Source organism: Salvelinus sp. IW2-2015, linkage group LG22 (assembly GCF_002910315.2).
Source record: "Salvelinus sp. IW2-2015 linkage group LG22, ASM291031v2, whole genome shotgun sequence".
In the NCBI taxonomy this organism is placed as follows: Eukaryota; Metazoa; Chordata; class Actinopteri; order Salmoniformes; family Salmonidae; genus Salvelinus; species Salvelinus sp. IW2-2015.
The window spans coordinates 31,949,023-31,963,379 of NC_036862.1; the positions used below are offsets into that span (position 1 = coordinate 31,949,023).

Below are 14,357 nucleotides of genomic sequence, written 5' to 3' on the forward strand. Positions count from 1 at the left end.
GGGGGGGGTGCATGCATGCATGCATGGGCTGGGCCCAGAAGACCTCTGATGACCACAGGACCCTAACGACTTCAAAAGACAGGCAGGGAAAGAGAGAATGAGATAGATAAAGGGAAGGAGTAGGCCTTTATAGAAATGGAGCAGGTGGAGAGATGATTGGAGCAGGAATAAGTCAGAAATGTTAGATTGTTTGTCCACTTGATTGTGWTATTCAATCCTACTGCAACATTATTTGTCTGGTCATCTGAACCAGGAAGTAGTATTAAAGAGGGATTTCCCTCTGTCCCATCCTGTCTTTCCATGATCTCTCTTTTCTCTTTTTCTGCTGTTTGCATGTTCTGGAACGGACACTGGTATCATTTGGTCAGACCACCCAGATTGTAAATCAGCTGTAAATCACATTGTAAAAAYAAAAAAAGGTTTTTACCGCAGGAATAAAAATGTGCAACCAACAAAATGTGTATACTGTGGGCAGTTATCACTGGGTCCTCGACTCTTGAGAACTATCAACTTTCTAAAGCCGCTTAAAATAAAGTGCGGAAGTAATTTCACTCTTATAAACAAAATTAGATGCGGATGATGCAGAATTCAAAGGCGCTCAGTAATGGTGTTTCTGCCGGATTGGGGGGGGGGGTGATTCAAGCCTGGTGTTTGCTTATCGAGGGGGGAACAGATCTGTAAGCAACATGGGAGCAGCTGTAGAAAAGAACAACCAAATAGACTTTTATGCTACCCTTTTGGCGCCAAAGTGTAGGCCGAGTTATAGTAGTGTAACGACCCTGGGTTTATAWGCGCGGAAATCGACTCTGTCTCACGAGCARGCTTTTGCGCGCTATCGACTGTGCCGCAAAAGCATGCTCGTTCGAGACCTGCTCCCGGTTGTTTCATTACAGTAGTATAACGGACACACCGGTCTGGTAACATTAAATAATTAAGCCTAGGCTTAAGCMACTGTATCAGCTATAGCCTATACAGTAGGCTGCTACAGTGGCGACTTGGAGCGAGGCAATTCTACAAGCATGCAGTGAYAGAAATCACAGGTGGATCCAAGGCGTCAAAGACAAGCTTTGTTGTGGCCCCCTTACCACATTTCCAGGCCTACTGTGTTTGGAGATGGCTTCTGGTCGCTAATTGCATGGAGGGCGATAATTAGACTCACACAATCTCTATCTAAGGAACCCTCGGAAATGGATTGTGAGAAAAATACAACAAGAGCAACAATTCAATTCGCACATCCCCTGTCCGCTTTCATTTCGCCGTTTCGGGCAGGGTCTGCTAATTGATTCCGAGCGTTCATTACATGAATAAACATAAATTCTAACCAGACCGGCATTTACATTTTGAGTGGGTGTTCTCTACTTTCCATTGCTAGGAGTAACACAAGAATTAGCCTGACAACACCAAGTCATGTGGGCCTGGTTAGTCTTATTACCATCATTATCTACATCAGCATAACAGTAGCTATAAAGACATCAWCCCTTATCGTTTTGTTGTTCTGTCAGTTGCCATTAAGAACCAAATTGGAGGCAGTAAAAGGTTCTTCCTCGAGACACATCCTGGTTTTAATTGACCTCATAATGAATCAATGTAGATGATTACTTCTGGACGATTATTTCGGACATACTTTATATGTTATAATTTATACAACGTTTAATTTATAAACACTGGCATGGTTATTCAATCACTAGCATGTTCTTTTTTTCCATCATTAGGCTAAATAATATCCACCACCTCCAAGAGTCATATTAACGGTTTCATCAAGGGTAAAATAAAATGAGTCATCGTATTTCTGACGACGCTCCATAAAAGCGAACTGACTAATCAGTGAGCAACTTTACTTTTTTCTGATCTATTCTTGAGAAACAAAATTCCGTCTCTATGTCTGTACTTGATAACGCGAGCAGTGGTCCAATGAGAGCGCGAGGGAGACAGATTTCCATACTACATTCAGCGCATTTGTTCTGGTTTGTTTCACGACACTTACGCTTGAGTCAGAAATGTAGGTTGAAATGAGATACATCACGAAAAAGCTCAATCTCTCAGGTGCCACAGGGGGTTAAATGTGCGTGCATTAAAGTAGGACAGAAATTGTACAGTGACCTCGTTGTCAAGTTCTGCCATGTGATCAGTGTACATAAAACGGTGATGTGGAACAGGTGGTGTCAGGGGGCGCCCTGTAACCGGTTGGTACACATCTGCTAGGCTATCATGAGTCCCCTGCTCCCCCTCCTCGCTGTATATTCACACCTCCAGTATAATCCAGCCAGCAAACAGGATGCGGTCCCGAATGTGTGCCAGTCAGACAGAAAGAGGAGGGAGGGACGAGGTTACTCTGGTAGTACGCAAATGAAACAACATGCGCTGCTGCGTTTATGCACTTTCGGATGTCTGTATTCGACACCAACAGCAAATACACAGAGAAGAGGCATGATTGCGTAATCAAAAGCACCAACATGTTCTCACATAGGCGTCTGATTCTTCGATATGGTCCTATTTTAGGCTTCGAGTGTYTCCTATCTTCAGGGAGAACAWATTGGACAACACTTTAACTATAAAGAGACATGGTGTCTGGTTTATAGTAGGTTTTGTCTGATCAGAATTGTAACTTTACTCGCTCATAAAACGCTGGWCACGGTTAATCGATTATTAGAGCGCAATCAATGTTTTTTGACATATTAGAAATTATTTCAGCTCTCTTTCCTTCTCCCTCTAACGTTTTCTCTCTCTTTCCCCTCTTCTTTAAATTAAAGCACACGTCATGGTTTAGGGGAACGACTGTAAACTCTACTTTAATTCTCGAAATGAGTGCGAGAGGGATACTATTTTTGAAATCTACAGATAAGGGCAAACTCTACACAATCTACCGAGATGGGCTAACTACACTTTTCAACCCTCAACCCTGAATCCTTCTGTTTTAGATATKAAATAATAGGAGGTTTTACAATAGACCCAATAATATGGCAACATTAAAGAATGTCTTACAACACCCAGAATCTGTAAACCAAATGTTTTATGATCTCAAGCACATCCACATATATCCTTTTTGGAGTTCAGAAAAGTGCACCTATAGCAAGCCATGCGTGTAGGGCAATACACAAAAGCTCCCTCATTACTCTGTGAGACTCGTATAATATAAATAAATATGTTGTGTTAGCTCCAATAGACAATTTGATACCCAATGTAATGAATCGGTCGGTCCAACATTYAATAAAAGCGGCGGTTATCACTCAGTGATGAAGTGCAAATAGACCATCATCGATTCCATTCACGGGTGCGCGCCGTGCACGGAGTAGAGGGGAACCCGGGTGTGAATTAATTCACCTKAATGGAAGTCTCTCACAGCCACATAATGTGACATACACRTTGTCCTCACACATACAATACACTAAGTCAAATCAAATGTTATTTGTTCCGTACACATATTTTGCAGATGTTATCGCAGGTGCAGCGAAATGCGTATGTTTCTAGCTCCAAAAGTGCAGTAATATCTAACAATACAAAACGATACACACAAATCCCCAAATAAATAAAAAATAAAGAAATTAAGAGATATCAGAACATGCAATGTCGGGGTCCAGAATAAAACATATATATATTTTTTAATAATAATACAAATACGTGTGTGTGTATATATATATATATATACACACACGTATTTGTATTATTATTTTTAAAAATATATATGTATATATATAAATAATGTGTAAGTATGTGTGTGAACTTTTTATGTACTTTCAACAGAAACTGGCGTGTCATTTGAAGAACAGATGTGTACTTTTTCAACAATGTTTATTTACTCTTCAATTCCGGCTACAATGTCTCTCTACAGCCTATACACAAGGGGACAATATACATGATTTTCTATTCCAATACATTGACAGATATTTAGGGGTTCCCACATTCACTTCTATCTCCACCTACACTGGCTATGGGGAACTAGCCTTTAAATAKAAACTGATGCAGAAAATAGGATGCAATTTGATTAAAGTAGCKTAAGACTAGTGCTGGCACAATTATCATATAATCATGTATCCGACAATTATGGACAATAACCGTGAACAAAAAATATATATCGACATCATTGTCTTAATATATTAATTTTAGGAGAGGGGATTCAACCTCCTATGCAAGTACATATAGTATAGCGAATAACAGTTTTGATTTTTACATGATGGCACGGTTGGGAGGAAAAGCTTTATTTCCAAAAGTTGCAAGCAGTCAAAACCATTTGTTTTTGAGACAGGGGTGTCACCAAAGCTGTGTTGTATGCATTAGGTGTGATGTCATATTTTCAAAGATGCATTATGATGCATTAGGCCTACAATTTTTTGTTGTTGCAAAAACCGTTACCCAAAATGCCATAATGTCACAGCACTACCTAAMACTTTAGAAAACGTAATTTTGGATATAGGCATATATGCTTCGAGACATCGTTTTGCTGTTCCTTCCTATTCATAGTCCTTGTTTATAGCCCTTGTTAGAGCTAGGGTCACTCGGGCAGAATAGGAGACGTGCTGGTTTCTTATTGAATGGGTTAGGTTATCGCCATTGAGCATATCGTCATGTTTAGCATGTGGATGGATTGGGGAGGGGTTGGAGGCGAGAGGCTCGCGCAGTTTCCGGAGCGCGACAGACAAAGCTACAATCAGTGATAGATATATGGTTCTTCTCTAAACAGCCTGATTCACAGCCTGGCCCCCAAACAGCCTGATTCACAGCCTGGCCCCCAAGCCCCCTTCAATTAGGGATACTTTATTTTGGTTGTTTTATTATTCGTTGGGGTAGTTTGGGACTTTGGGAAAGAAACGCACACAGTGTTCAGTCGGTGACCCTTTAGGCTACAATATGCAAATGAATAAGCAAAGATTTAAATGAGCTATTATGTGCCATTATTGTTATTATTATTATTATTATCATTACTGTATTATCATCCTATTCTGTCTAATGGTGGTGGTTGTCCTTTATTTGCACTCACTGGGGGATGATTACTGTTCCACAMACTGACTGATTGGCGAGACCCTTGCTGTGAACTTCCTCAAATAAATCTCTTTGCGCACTTCACTACAGTAATATAAATTTGACCAGCAGAGCGCTAGTGATGCCTCCCTATGGACCAAGACTGAAGCCTCTTGAACGCATTCTCCAACACATTCTCGCGCCAATGGAYCATGGAGGAGTGTGAAGCATATTGCTCAATTTACATCAAACCTAAATAAAATGTTGTATATCATTTTCACTTTGATAACAACACGATAACGTTTTTATAAACAAAATAGTAAATAATGAGTCAATATTGTCGATGACTTCAGACATTCTTATTCAATGTGAATCGGATGAAGGGCAGAAACCTTGCCTAAATAGAGGTCTAGAACAGTAGTCCTACACTATCCAAAACAGGATTATATTTAGTTGTAACTTTATAACGACATAGGAGTTCAATCGAACCGTTGGCTTACAAATGGGCTACACAAACGCACGACTGTTCGGGTAGGAATGGTAGGTATTTGAAGCTGAAGTTAATATGGCCCAAAATAAATAAATAGCTAAATAAAAAATGCCATTCTGTGATAGAGGACCAACATACATTGAAACACGTCGCATGAACTATTCAAACTATGTTCATGTGTTTCTGTTAAGTCACTTAGGTCTGAACTCCAGACGCAGTTGTATAAATCGAGAAAATGCTGCACACAGACACACAGAAACACATTCCTCCCTCCCCTACTGTAGGCTAAAGCCTTGAAGATAGCGGTATAGGCTCTAGGTATAGGACGTTCATCTAACCCCACCCACTCCTTTATTTCTCACCCCTCCCTGCCGGTGCCTGCTCCAAGTGTCAGGGAAAGTATAAAGTGGGAAGGGACCCGCACGGACGGGACATACGCTTCCGGGCTGGTACAGTCATTGCCTCAGAAAACCTACAAACTCTTTCGTCACTTTCTCTGATTTTCTCTCTCGCATAACTTGGGAGACTTAATTTTCTGAATAGGAAGATTCAATACTATCAACGAATAGGCTATCTGGTGACTTGGATGCTAACATATCCATGATCATTTAGGGAAGGTGTATTACTGGAGTGACAACTTACCTACACGTGAAAGCTTCAAGAACAAAAKAGGAAAAGAGAAACCGGAGCGAGTTTTGGATGCTGCCCCTCTCCAGTATGCAGACTCGAGGAGCGCTGACTTCCTTGATGTGCGTGATGAGTTGCGCGTGGCTGCACTCTGGACTGGCCTCACGGCTGAAGTCTCCCATTCTGCCCATCCAGTCGGAGAGGGAGCCTTTAACATCCAAGGGCATGTCAGGTGAGCCAAGATYCCTCTTCTACTTCAGTCAAAGTCGCTTATTTTCAGGCTGAATATCTGAATTCAAAGAATTACCTATAATGACTCCTGCTGCGTTTTGAATTCTGTCAGGGGCATCTCAGCTCTATAGGCTAGCCTAGTGCTCGTTTGCTAATCTGCCAAATATACGTTTGAATGTATAGCCTGATATGTCTATAGCTTTTTAAGATCGTCATTAAACTATCATTTTGTATATCAAAGTGTCTGACTGCACAMGATCAGACCTCTTCTCCTTATTATCGTCCCAATCTTTTCTTTCTTGCATCTTCCTCAACCTGCCCACTGTTATGGTTACTTCATGAACAAACTTGCAGAAAACATATTAGTCATAGCCACTGAGAAGCCATCTGGTTCACATGCAGGGCTTTAAACTGCTTGTTAGGCCCACTGAGACCATGGGAGTGAGAAGTCAAGGCGTTAGTGCAGTGTATTAACAACTGCCACTAATAACGTTTATCCAATCCTGGAAACTGTAATCAATCGACATTCCATTCCATTACTGCAGTTATTTTGTGTCCTTCTCTGGCTGTGCCAAGCAGTGATTTATATTGCAGTGAGTTGTGCGGGAAAGCTTGGTGATCTGTCTAACTCTAACGCGACGGGATTGTTTAAAGTGTAGTCACTTAATGAAAGAATAATGCYAACCAGGTTGTTAGCTAGCAGCTACGGCAACCGCACAATATCAAATGAACAGCAGTGACCTTGGAACCCGGGAGCTTCACRCCCAGGCTGCGGTGGTGGGCCTGAGGTGCTAAGGTGACTGCGGTGTACAGCGACTCTTGAAACGGGGGAGGGATGCAACCATATGGAGCTCGGCAGGGGAGGGTTGTGGCGCAAACACTTGTTCCTGGGGCTATTTTTATTCAGGCTTTGTTATAATGTAATACTTTTATTAATACCACTTTTCCAATCATTTGAAATACTCGAAACCAAACACGTCAATTCGTTTCCATTACATAGCCCCTGGTAGGCTACCAAAAGCGCATTCCTTGTATTTCTCTATCCAAATGGCTTGGTGTTTGTTGTGTGAATGGTATTTTTATATTAACCCCCTGCACCGTTTAAATGAAACAGGATGCGCCTGTGAGCTCTGGTATCCAGTCAATCCACCKAACCAGCCGCGGAATTAATTATCTGTCAAACATCCACAGTCTGGCTGCACAGAATACTATTTTTGTCGTCCTGTCTGACACCATTGTGGGAATATGCAGTCTTTCACTTTGCAGTGAACTGTCCAGTACACATCCCATTGTCAAGTGCATAGGCCTGGCTATCACATTACTCACCAGTTTTACATTTAGATGTGGACTGTAGCACCTGCCAGTGTATTGTTGTCTAAATGGGTTCTTCTGGTCTGATTGCAGGATGTTCATTCGGAGGAAGATTTTATTCGCTGGAGGACACTTGGCACCCTGACCTCGGGGAGCCGTTTGGGGTCATGCACTGTGTCAAATGTTACTGTGAGACAGTAAGTAATACCCTTCATAACAACAAGCCTAGTAGAGTACATGTCAATCTTGGATAGTGGATCCATATTGTAGGCCTACACAGTGGTGTAAAGTACTTAAGAATAAATACTTTAAAGTACTACTTAAGTAGTTTTGGGGTATCTGTATTTTACTATTTATATTTTTTACAACTTTTACTTTTACTTKATTCCTTAAGAAAATATTGTACTTTTTACTCCGTACATTTTCATTGACACCCCAAAGTACTCATTACTTTTTGAATGCTCAGCTGGACAGGAAAAAGGTCCAAATCATGCACTTATCAACAGAACATCCCTGGTRATCCCTGCTGCCTTTGATCTGTTGGACTCATTAAACACACATGCTTCATTTGTAAATTATGTCTAAATGTTGGAGTGTGCCCCTGGTTATCCGTAAATTTAAAAAACAAGAAAATGCTGCTGTCTGGTTTGCTTAATTTAAGGAATTTGAAATGATTTATAGCAGTTACATTTACTTTTGATGACTTTTAGCAGTTACATTTACTTTTGATAATTAAGTATATTTTAAACCAAATACTTATAGACTTACTTTAGTAGAATTGTACTGGGTGAATTTCACTTTTACTTGAGTCATTTTCTATTAAGGTATCTTTAATTTATCTCAAGTATGACAGTTGGGTACTTTTCCACAAATGGGCCTAGTACTATCAATGGATAGAAATTGGACATCAAATAATTAACTCATTAATTATAAACAAATCAATTACCAAAATCATCTCCTTATCTTAGTGCCCCCAAAATGACCCCATTTAACAAATATCATCAGGAGGTCAGTGTGGATGAAAAGTTGTTGTTTTCTATCTATTCTTTTCAGCAAAGGGGTCGTAAGGGTAAGGTGTTGGGAAAGGTGAGCTGTAAGAACATCAAGCAGGACTGTCCTGAGCCTAGCTGTGATGACCCAGTGCTGCTACCTGGACAATGCTGCAAGACCTGCCCCAAAGGTAACCCTTACAAGCCTTCTAACTGTTGCTCTCTCTCTCTCTCTCTTTCTCTCTCTTTCTCTCTCTCTATGTCTGGACTCTTTGATGATGATCTGTGTGTGACTAAGAGCCTGTCTCTGTCTCGTAGTGTGTGTGTGTGTTTCTCAGTATGCTTTTCAGTGTGTCTGTACTTCAGTGTGTGTGAGTCGTCTGTCAGATTGTGTGTTAGTGTGTGAGGCGCTGACATGTGCTCTTGACATCAGGACACATAGTGGTGTGGAAGAGCAGGTCATTGTTGGGATTGCACGCTAGTGTCACTGCCAACCCTCCTCCGCTCCTCAGACTAAGAAACAAACCTTGTTACCGTGGCCCCCAAACAAGCCAACGAGGGATTGGAGTAGACACCTGGAGAGAAGAAGATGGAGGGAGAAATTAGAGAGGGAGAGAATTAGGAATGACTGAAAGAACACTTGTCTGAATTTTGGATCAGCATTTTAGAATTATTCCTCTCCTCTCTTTCACTCTTTCATTCTGTAACTCTCACTCTTTAACTCTGTAACTCTCACTCTTTCACTCTTTCACTCTCACTCTTTCACTCTCACTCTTTCACTCTCACTCTTTCACTCTCAATCTGTAACTCTCACTCTTTCACACTGTAACTCTCACTCTTTCACTCTTTCACTCTTTCACTCTTTCACTCTCACGCTTTCACTCTTTCACTCTCACTCTTTCACTCGCACTCTTTCACTCTCAATCTGTAACTCTCACTCTTTCACACTGTAACTCTCACTCTTTCACTATTTCACTCTTTCACTCTTTCACTCTCACGCTTTCACTCTCACTCTTCCACTCTGTAACTCTCACTCTTTCACTCTGTAACTCTCACTCTTTCACTCTGTAACTCTCACTCTTTCTAGCTGTTTCACTCATTCAACATTTTCTGTTATTCTCCTTACTTCATGTTAAAGTAACGCCAACCTGTAGGTGTTGTTTAAATATCCCACCGCCTCACACGTTGTGCCCCTGGGTGTTGTGCTTGTCCAGGCGATGTGGACAGGAAGCAAGTGGAGGCAATGTTTGATGGCTTCGAGTACTTCCAGGAGAAGGAGAAAGAGGATGACCTGCACAAGACCTACAATGACCGCTCATACCTCAGCTCTGAGGACATTTCCCCTGGGGAGAGCCGCACTGGTGAGCATGCACACTCACCCGCACGACCCAACGCATACAAACACACATACTGTACATTCATGCATGGACTTACATCATTGACATTTAGCCATTTAGCAGAGAGACTTACAGGAGCAATTAAGTGCCTTGCTCAARGGCACATCGACATATTTGATCACCTTATCGGTTCAGGGATTCAAACCAGTGACCTTTTGGTTACTGGCCCATTGCTCTTAACCGCTAGGCTACCTGCAATGAAACACACACACACATATTATACATGCAGTACATGATATACAGTACATGTAGCAGTACATAGATATACAAGTACATGGATATACTACATGATATTACATTACATAGATATACAGTACATGGATATACATTACATGGATATGCAGTACATGGATATACATGACATAGATATACAGTACATGGATATATGACATAGATATACAGTACATGGATATACATTACATAGATATACAGTACATGGATATGCAGTACATGGATATACATTACAAGATATACAGTACATGGATATACATGACATAGATATACAGTACATGGATATACATTACATAGATATACAGTACATGGATGCAGTACATGGATATACAGTACATGGATATACATTACATAGATATACAGTACATGGATATACATTACATGGATATACAGTACATGGATATACATGACATAGATATACATACATGATATACATGACATAGATATACAGTACATGGATATGCAGTAATGGATATATAGTACATGGATATACAGACGTGGATATACAGTACATAGATATACAGTACATGGATATACATTACATAGATTACTACGTACATGGATATACAGTACGATATATACAGTACATAGATATACAGTACATGGATATACAGTACGTGGATATACAGTACATAGATATACAGTACATGGATATACAGCACATGGATTAGCAGTACATGGATATACATTACATAGATATAAGTACGATATCATAGTATACATGGACATGGATAACATTACATAGATATACAGTACATGGATATGCAGTACGGATATACAGTACATGGATATACTATACATGGTATACATTACATGGATATACAGTACATGGATATACAGCACATGGATATGCAGTACATGGAATTACATTACATAGATATACAGTACATGGATATACATTACAAGATATACAGACATGGATATACAGCACATGGATATGTCCAGTACGTGGATATACAGCTACATAGATTTTGACAGTACATGAGTAATCCATTACATTCACCATAGTATTAGCAAGATACATGGATATGCAGTACATGGATATACAGTACCTGGATATACATTACATTGTAGTATACATTTACATGATAGTACAGTACAGTGGTGTATTACAGCACATGGATTAATTGCAGACATGGGTACGTATACATATACATAGTATGAATACTAGTAACATGATTTGTTATATTCAACAAAATAAATAACTAACATAAAAAAATAAAAAAGTAAATAAAGATAAAGAGAAAGAAATATAAGCACTAGGGATTCGCAGACTGTCAGTCAGAAATAAATAAGCAACAAATTACGATTTACATATAGGAATTTAATAAATTACCTTTACTATAGAAATTATCATTATTAGAGGGGTCGGATACAAGTACATGGATAGTACATTTACCATAATATACAGTTTACATTGAAGATAAGAACCAGGTATACCTGATTATGCTTGAGAAGTACATGGATATACATTACATAGATATACAGTACATGGATATGCAGTACATGGATATACATTACATAGATATACAGTACATGGATATGCATTACATAGATATACAGTACATGGATATGCAGTACATGGATATACAGTTCCTAGGCCGTCATTGAAAATAAGAATTTGTTCTTAACTGACRTGCCTCGTTAAATAAAGGTAAAATAAAAAAATATAAAATATAAAAGAACACATATACTCTCACTGCCCTCGTAACAAGAAAACCATTCCTCCATTCAGTCTTTCTGATTTACATCTTTACTTTACTGTGTGTGTGTGTCCAGACTTTGTAGCAGTGTTGACGGGAGTGACAGGCTCCTGGTTACCCAGCTCCAGTGGTGTGGCCCGGGCACGCTTCTCTCTCACTAGAACCAGCCTGACCTTCTCCATCACCTACCAGAGGTAGCACACACACACACACACACACACACACACACACACACACACACACACAGCACAACACACACACAGCACAGTACAGACAGAGACAGAAGACAGACAGAAGACAGACAGACAGACAGACAGACAGACAGAGCAGACAGACAGACAGGACAGACAACAGACAGACAGACAGACAGGACAGACGGACAGACAGACAGAACAGACAGACAGACAGACAGACAGACAGACAGGACAAAAAAACTAACGATAAGTGTGTAATAATCATTAGTAATAACTAGTCTCTAAAATAGTTGTATCTTTCCCTCTCTCCCTCTCTTCCTGTCCTCACATCTTCCCTCTCTCCTGTCCTCACTCTTCCCTCTCTCCTCTCCTAGGATCGGGCGACCAAGCAGGGTTGTCTTCCTTGATTCAGATGGAAACACTGCGTTTGAGTACAAGACCCCTAAGGGAGACTCAGACATGGTAAGGAGATAGGAACTCTCTCTGTTCCTAGGTAGAACATTCCACTATTTATGTCTATGTGTGGTGTTGGTGTGTTGTGTGTGTGTGTGTGTGTGTGTGGTGTGTGTGTGTGTGTGTGTGTGTTGTGTGTGTGTGTGTGTGTGTGTGTGTGTGTGTGTGTGTGTGTGTGTGTGTGTGTGTGGTGTGTGAATGGTGAATGTTGTGAGAAAGACAGGGAGAGAAAGAGAAAGTGTTTGTCTGTGAATGTGTGTGAGTGTGTGGTATATGTGTGTGTACCCTAGAGAGAAAAGATTAAGTAGCTCACGATAAACACTCTCTCTCTCTGACTCTCCGGTCCAAACTCTCACTGGCCCGACATAATTCACCCTGCAATAATAAAAACACACACGCACACACTCACAGCATTGTCAAAGCGTTGTCTTATTGTCTCAGAACATTGCTTGGGTAATCAGGTCTTAATTACTATAAATAATGCATGGGGCCGTTCTCACAAACAACTTTCACACAGAAAAAAATACACTCATGATTGCGCTCACTTACACACTCACACACACATTGCATGGCCAACTTACAAACGGTTTAGCTCAGTGCAATAACCAGTTGATTTTATTGGGTCAAATGAAATGGTGTAACTGTTGGACTGAGAGGACAAGGAACTACCACAATCACCTAACTTTACACAGAGTAAACACAGGAATTGCCACAGTCACCTAACTTTACACAGAGTAAACAAGAGGAATGCATAGTCACCTAACTTTACACGGTGTAAACAACAGGAACTGCCACAGTCACCTAACTTTACACAGAGCAAACACAGAGAAAGACAACGAGAAAGGAGGATACAGTTTACTTAAAAGGGGAGCAGGCCGGGGAAGGGGGAGGGGTTTGCGCACAGATCATATCTCGGGGGTTGGGGGGGTGGGGGGTTAGTGTGTGACATCACCGTTGAGAGGGAGACGCGAGCACATTTATAATTATAAGAGGAGATTATCCTGGACTGTGAGTTATGAGGTGTGGTGTCCGTCGACACATTTCTTCCCCTCCAATGCAAATATTTTTTTACGGAGGGTTCGTTGTTTGTGGCCTGGGGCTGAGATAGAGTCCAGAGTCTCAACGGGCTGATCTTTTCCACAGATGGAACTGTGTGTTGTGTGTGTTGGAGAGAAATAAAAGAGCACATGCAGGCTTGTTTGAGTCCGTTGTAAACTGTAACTATGGCAGAAGCACCAACACACACACACACACTCTCAGCCCAGCCTTGGATAAGAACACCACACACACTCCAACCCCAGCCTTGGATAAGAACACACACTCAACCCAGCCTGGTGAAACCCACACACTCACCCCAGCCTTGGTAAGAACACCACACACACTCAACCCCAGCCTTGGATAGAGCACACACACACTCCAACCCAGCCTTGGATGAGAACCCACACAACTCCAACCCCAGCCTTGGATGAAACACACCACACTTCAACCCCAGCCTTGGATGAGAACACCACACACTCTAACCCCAGCCTTGGATGAGAACACACACACACTCCACACCCCAGCCTTGGATGAGAACACCACACACTCCAACCCCCGCTTGATAAGAACACCACACAACTCTAACCCCAGCCTTGGATGAGAACACCACACACACTCCAACCCCAGCCTTGGATGAGAACACCACACACTCTACCCCAGCCTTGGATGAGAACACACACACACTCCAACCCCAGCCTTGGATGAGAACACCACACACTCCAACCCCAGCCTTGGAT

General features: G+C 41.2%; 1 pseudogene; it reads left to right on the forward strand.

Annotated features, from left to right (window-relative positions):
• Window positions 1-5,879: 5,879 nt before the first annotated feature.
• The window catches only part of LOC111982721 (chordin-like), a 45,583-nt pseudogene continuing 37,105 nt past the window's right edge, over window positions 5,880-14,357 (forward strand).